A 6,480-nucleotide genomic window follows, 5' to 3' on the forward strand; every position below is an offset into this window, starting at 1 on the left:
CATTTTTTTACCTCTGATCCACTGCAATGTCCAACTGTCCTAAGCGCGTTCACAACATCCAATGAGTGATGTATACGCACAACAGATCGCTTCCACTCATTCGTCTACTATGCCAGAGCACGTACACGCGTCACGTGCCGGTACTCACTCATCTATCTGTCCATCTTCCCATTCTTCCATCCTTGTACCCATCTGCCCAGCCATGCATCCAAACCAACAAGACAACACCCACCCAAACAGACAAACAAACCAACACCCACTCATCCATACAAACATGATAAACAACCCAACAGCCACACATCCAAATAAAGACCCACCCATCCAGACAAACAACATCCACTCACCCATCCAAACAACAAACACCCACCCACCCAACCAAACAAACAAACAACAAATACCCATCCAAATAAACATCCATCCTGTTTCTCAACCATTCAGAGAGTTAATTTTAGGTCACACTGGTTTAAGTGCTGACAGTTCGGTCCCATTAAAATAGCTTTCTTACCCCTACAGATCTGAGGACTCCATTTTGGAGGCTGTTGGCCTCTCGGAGAGGTACATGCATGACTATGTTGTGCTGTGTGATTTAGAGACTCTTGAGTGCCAATTAACCAAAATGGCTTGTCTCTTGCATGGTCTCATTTGCAGTGGAGTTTTAAGCTTGATGACTGGGGGATCGGTGGAATGTAATGAAAGTGAAAGCTTTAACTGTGACTCATCTGTTTGTGTAATTAAGGCAGATGGGAATTGGAATTGATATTTCAGACTGATGATGAAAGGGTCCAGCACAGTTTCTGGACATTGTAACACTGGATAAGGCTTTACATAGGCCAAGTACACGTCTTTCAGGAGTGACAACTCCAATTCAAATATTGGAGTAAATCCCCTAATTTATCGTTTTGTGCGTGTATGGAACAGAACTAGGGTTGCAAAGGGGTGGAAAATGTTTTGGAAACTTTCCAAAAATCCCTGGAATATTCAAAAAAATCCTGGAAAGTTTCCAAAATTGCTGGAATATTTCCAAAATTTACTGGAAATTTTCCACCTTTTTGCAACCCTAAACAGAACTCACTCTCGAAACTGCAATGATTGACACTATGATAACCAAATTTAGCTGCAGTTGCCATGAACACACTGTAGCTAAATTAAGGGTGCTTTCACACTTGGTTCGATTGCTTGGTCCGAACCCGAGTTCGATTGCTCCCCCCTCCCCCTGCCCCCGCTGGACTGTGTTCACATTATATTATTTGGGTCCGAACCGCATTTCGTTTGCGTCATCAAGCCAGCAGCTGTTTACCCCGTTGCTTAGTCTTATCTTAGAAATAAACCACATATCAAAATATTGCAACATATATTGTGGTTATACCGTGGCCACAAATTAACAGTTCATTCCCATGACTTACTAATATGTACTGGACTGTAATATGGACAGGACTGTAACGGGGATGTAGCCTGTTCACAAAGAGGGTGCAATAGGCTATTCACAAATCATTCAATGAACACGGATTAGTAAATCGTGCACACAATGTACTTAAAACAAGGTGATGAATTAGTAAATCTTGCTCACAATTTGCTTAAAACGTGGTGACAAATTAGTAAGTCATGGGAACAAATTGTTAATTTGTGGCAATGATACCAATATTTTTTCCTGCATGTCATGTCTGGGCTCCATACAGATGGGTCGGTGAAACCTTTTTGTCCTATCTACCCCTGCCCCGGACTGTGTTCACATTATATTATTTGGGTCCGAACCGCATTTCGTTTGCGTCATCAAGCCAGCAGCTGTTTACCCCGTTGCTTAGTCTTATCTTAGAAATAAACCACATATCAAAATATTGCAACATATATTGTGGTTATACCGTGGCCACAAATTAACAGTTCATTCCCATGACTTACTAATATGTACTGGACTGTAATATGGACAGGACTGTAACGGGGATGTAGCCTGTTCACAAAGAGGGTGCAATAGGCTATTCACAAATCATTCAATGAACACGGATTAGTAAATCGTGCACACAATGTACTTAAAACAAGGTGATGAATTAGTAAATCTTGCTCACAATTTGCTTAAAACGTGGTGACAAATTAGTAAGTCATGGGAACAAATTGTTAATTTGTGGCAATGATACCAATATTTTTTCCTGCATGTCATGTCTGGGCTCCATACAGATGGGTCGGTGAAACCTTTTTGTCCTATCTATTAATTTAAGATCATTTTAAATAAAAATGTCAGAGTGATACAACTGTCTTGATATCATGATAAAAAAGCCTCATTTAAAAAAAATGAAAAAGCAGTTTTTTAATACAACTGCATCTGCACTGCTTATTCATATTTGAAAATAGTTATAATAGTTTCATGGTGCAACCAACATGCTAAAAAAATAAATAAAAGGAAATGGTAGGCCTATCATTTGGAGGACCCCTAAAAAGACCCTCAAGGTCAATAAAATCTTAGATAATTTGACTTATGACAAGGCAAGGCTAGTTGTTGTTGTAAAATCATGTGGTGGAATGAATAATTCATGATGTAAAAAAAAAATAATACAAAAATTTGAAATAACGTTTAAAGGGTTAGTTCACCCAAAAATGAAAATTAGCCCATGAATTACTCACCCTCAAGGCATCCTAGGTGTAGGCCTATATGACTTCCTTCTTTCAGATGAATCCAGTCGGAGTTATATTAAAAATTGTCTTTGATCTTCCAAGCTGTTTAATGGCAGTCAGCGGGTGTTACTAGGGTTGGGTACCGAAACCAGGTGCCAATATGGTGCCTATGTAACCGGTATGTACTAGAACCGAATCAGAATACAGATTTCAGTGCCTCATTTCGGTGCCACTTAAATGCCTGAGCGATCGATTGACACGTGACCGTGATGACCGTGTGAGACACTTTTTATTATGGATGGATGTGCTTTATTTCACTTCTTTTGGACTAATGAACTGTAACACCCGCTGACTGCCATTAAACAGCTTGGAAGATCAAAGTAAATTTTTAATATAACTCCGATTGGATTCATCTGAAAAGAATGAAGTCATATACGCCTAGGATGGCTTGAGGATGAGTAAATAATGGGCTAATTTTCATTTTTGGGTGAACTATCCCTTTAAGATTCGCTAATATGTATTCAAAGTGAAAGGGAAATCACACTTTTTTGTTTTACTAATGATACACCACAATATTATACTTACTGAAGATATAACAAATATTTTTTCCAATCACATGAATCCAACATACATTTAAAAAAAAAAAAAAAATGTTTTTAACAAGAAACTTATGTCATTGCTTCATATGTTGTATGTTACATCTCAGATCTGGTGTGTGTTTACAGAGAATAGAGTTCCCTTTCGAGATGGTCTCTCGGCATTGCATACAGCTATGCTGGGTGAACTATCCCTTTAAGATTCGCTTATGTATTCAAAGTGAAAGGGAAATCACACTTTTTTGTTTTACTAATGATACACCACAATATTATACTTACTGAAGATATAACAAATATTTTTTCCAATCACATGAATCCAACATACATTTAAAAAAAAAAAAAAAATGTTTTTAACAAGAAACTTATGTCATTGCTTCATATGTTGTATGTTACATCTCAGATCTGGTGTGTGTTTACAGAGAATAGAGTTCCCTTTCGAGATGGTCTCTCGGCATTGCATACAGCTATGCTGACACATTGGGGAAACACCTTTCTCCTTAGAATACTAAACCCTGAATCGCTTAACGCCATTGCCTTGCAATGGCCAATGGCACTCAAGCGCGCAGAAATAAGGGGGCGTGGCGCCCCTTATAACGCACCGCACAGCGGCATTTTCCTCAGAATCTTTCTCCTTCACCTGAATTATTTGGAAGCCTCTCCTTCCTCGTCAAGTCATCACATAAAAAGTGGATTATATTGCAATCCTCTTCAGCGTTCCGGCGAAGTTGCGACATGTCCTTCAAACTTTGTTCCTCCTGCTCGGGACCTCTAGAGCTCCTTGATGATCACAACAGGTGCGTGTTTTGCCTGGGCGGCCCACGCAGAGGCCGCCATTGAGGAGCCTAACTGCCCTCACTGCGACACCATGAGTGTCAGGACTCTCCGTAGGAGGATAGCCCTCATACTCTGTAACTCATCTACCCACTGTCCTCCGGAGCCACAAAGGAAGAAGCCCTGGTTACAGGAACTGACAATGCTGGCAGGGAGTTGCCGCAGTCGCAAAGCCCTTTGGAGTCCCCTGCTCCCCGGATCAACTGAGAAGGGAACGAGACGTTGTGTTCATGCCGTGTTACTTTCACTCTGGTCTTATTCAGTCGAAAGATTCTGAGGAAAGTGTTTCCCAATGCGTCAGCATAGCTGCACGCAACATCTCGTTCCCTTCTCAGGGAACCAAGGTTACGTTCTGTAACCGGAGACGTTACTATTTCTGTAGGTTGGATTCTAATCTAGATTGTGTGTAATAATATCAAACTCTTGGCAGGGTTGAAGTCGCTATGCTGGTGCATTTCAGTCTGTTTGTGTTGACGACAGGCAGACAAGCTTTGTTGTATAACTTCTGTCTCGCCTCTAGACATGCGATCGTTCTGAATCAATGCAAAAAAGCATTGCCACACATTGCCATTATAGAAATATGATTTTGTGGCCTCCAGGTGTTTTTTTTACTGTGATCCTGTCTTGTGTTGTTTGAGTAAAAAGTCCACAAAGCATCTGGTGTGACAGTCTGCTGATCGTCTGGCACCCCTGGTGTCATGACAGATTTTGCCCCCTGTGACATTGTCAGGTTGTAAGAACTTTAGCTTGTTTTCTAGTGGAGCAGAGATGGCAGACAAATTTTGAATGTGAGACCTGAGACGTTTTCTAGTTTTCAATATTACGGGATGTACAAAGCTACATACATCGTTTAAAAGTTTGGGGTTGGCAAAATTTTTCTTTTATATTTTCTCCAAGGCTGAAATTATTTGATCAAAAAAAAAAATACTGTAAAACCAGCAATGTTGTAAAAAATTGTTAACAATTTAAATGTGTTTTTGATTTTAATATATTAAAATGTAATTTATTCCTTTGATAACAAAGCTGAATTTTCAGCAGCCATGATTTCAGTCTTCAGTGTCACATGATCCCTCAGAAATCATTATATTATGCAGATTTGGCACTCGAGCATTTCTTATTATTATCAATGCTGAAAACAGTTTGTGATTCGTTGATCGTGATAATTTTTTTCAGGATTTGTTGATAAATATGAAGTTCAAAAGAGCAGCTTATATTTCAAATAGAAATTTTTTACTAGCATCAAAAATGTATTTACTGTCACTTTTGATGAATTTGATGCATCTTTGCTGATTTCAAATAATAATTTAATTTAAACCAATTTCATTTGACACGATAGTGTATAATTAAAAACGACTAGTCGAATGACAAGTTGGCTAATCAATCTTAAAATGGACAGTAAAATTAGGCTAGTTTCAGGATGTAGGAGAGAAACAGCAGGAATTGTGAAGTTCATATCGTATTTTTCCGACCCAACTTCTAAAACATATTTTTTTGTTTTTTGTCATATTTAATGTTTTTGTTGTTCTTTCTCTTTCCCTCCAACTTGAAAGGGTCCAGCGGAGTTCGAAAGATGACCATGACGGAGGTAAGACTGATCTGGTGTTGGGCTACTCAGTTTCTGTAATTCATAGAACTTATTTCTTAATAGCTATTCAAATTCTAAATGTGATGACTGCAGTTTTATCATTTCATCACTACATTTTTTTCCCATCAAATCATGTTACTGGTCTTTCTAGATTTACTGGCATTAATCTGTTTGTGTCAGAATGACCTAACTGGAAGGTAAGCGCATACACAATCAGGACAGGGATCATAACTTACAACTGATAAGTCTTCCCAATTTTTTCCCAATAAGTTTTTGCATGCAGTCAGCGATGACTACTCAATAACTCTTAACGTTGTCGGTTTCAGCGTCAATTTTATGTTAACCTATTATTGGCGTTAATTTTTGCCAATTTAGTGACCATTTTATAAGTAAAAAAGCATTTGATGTCACGCTGTATAGTAAACACAGTGATTTCTGAATGGTTAACATTGCACTTTAGTCATGCCTGCATGCACAATATAGCACAGCCTCTTGCTTTATCGCTAAATAGATGTCAGATGTCAGACTGGTTTCTGCACTCAGGGCTTCAGGGCCTTATGCAAACATTTTCACCTTCCCATGTTTTCTCATCTCAGTTTCTCATCTGTTAGCAAAGCACTTGTAAAATCTCAGCTCAGTGTCCACAGTTTCTTCCAAGTATGAGTGTATTTTAGTTGCTGGACATTGGTAGAGGAATGTGAACATATGAGCCCTGCAGGCTGAAGTAAGCTTGACTTACTGTTACTGTGTATTGATCAAATAGTCATGTGAGACGGATCCTGAACAGGGCAAATATTGACACAGTTAGATACACACACACACGCATACACACACACACACAAACACACACACACACACACACAC

This window comes from Sinocyclocheilus rhinocerous, unplaced genomic scaffold (genome assembly GCF_001515625.1).
Source record: "Sinocyclocheilus rhinocerous isolate Xijiao unplaced genomic scaffold, SAMN03320098_v1.1 scaffold2451, whole genome shotgun sequence".
NCBI classification, from domain to species: Eukaryota; Metazoa; Chordata; class Actinopteri; order Cypriniformes; family Cyprinidae; genus Sinocyclocheilus; species Sinocyclocheilus rhinocerous.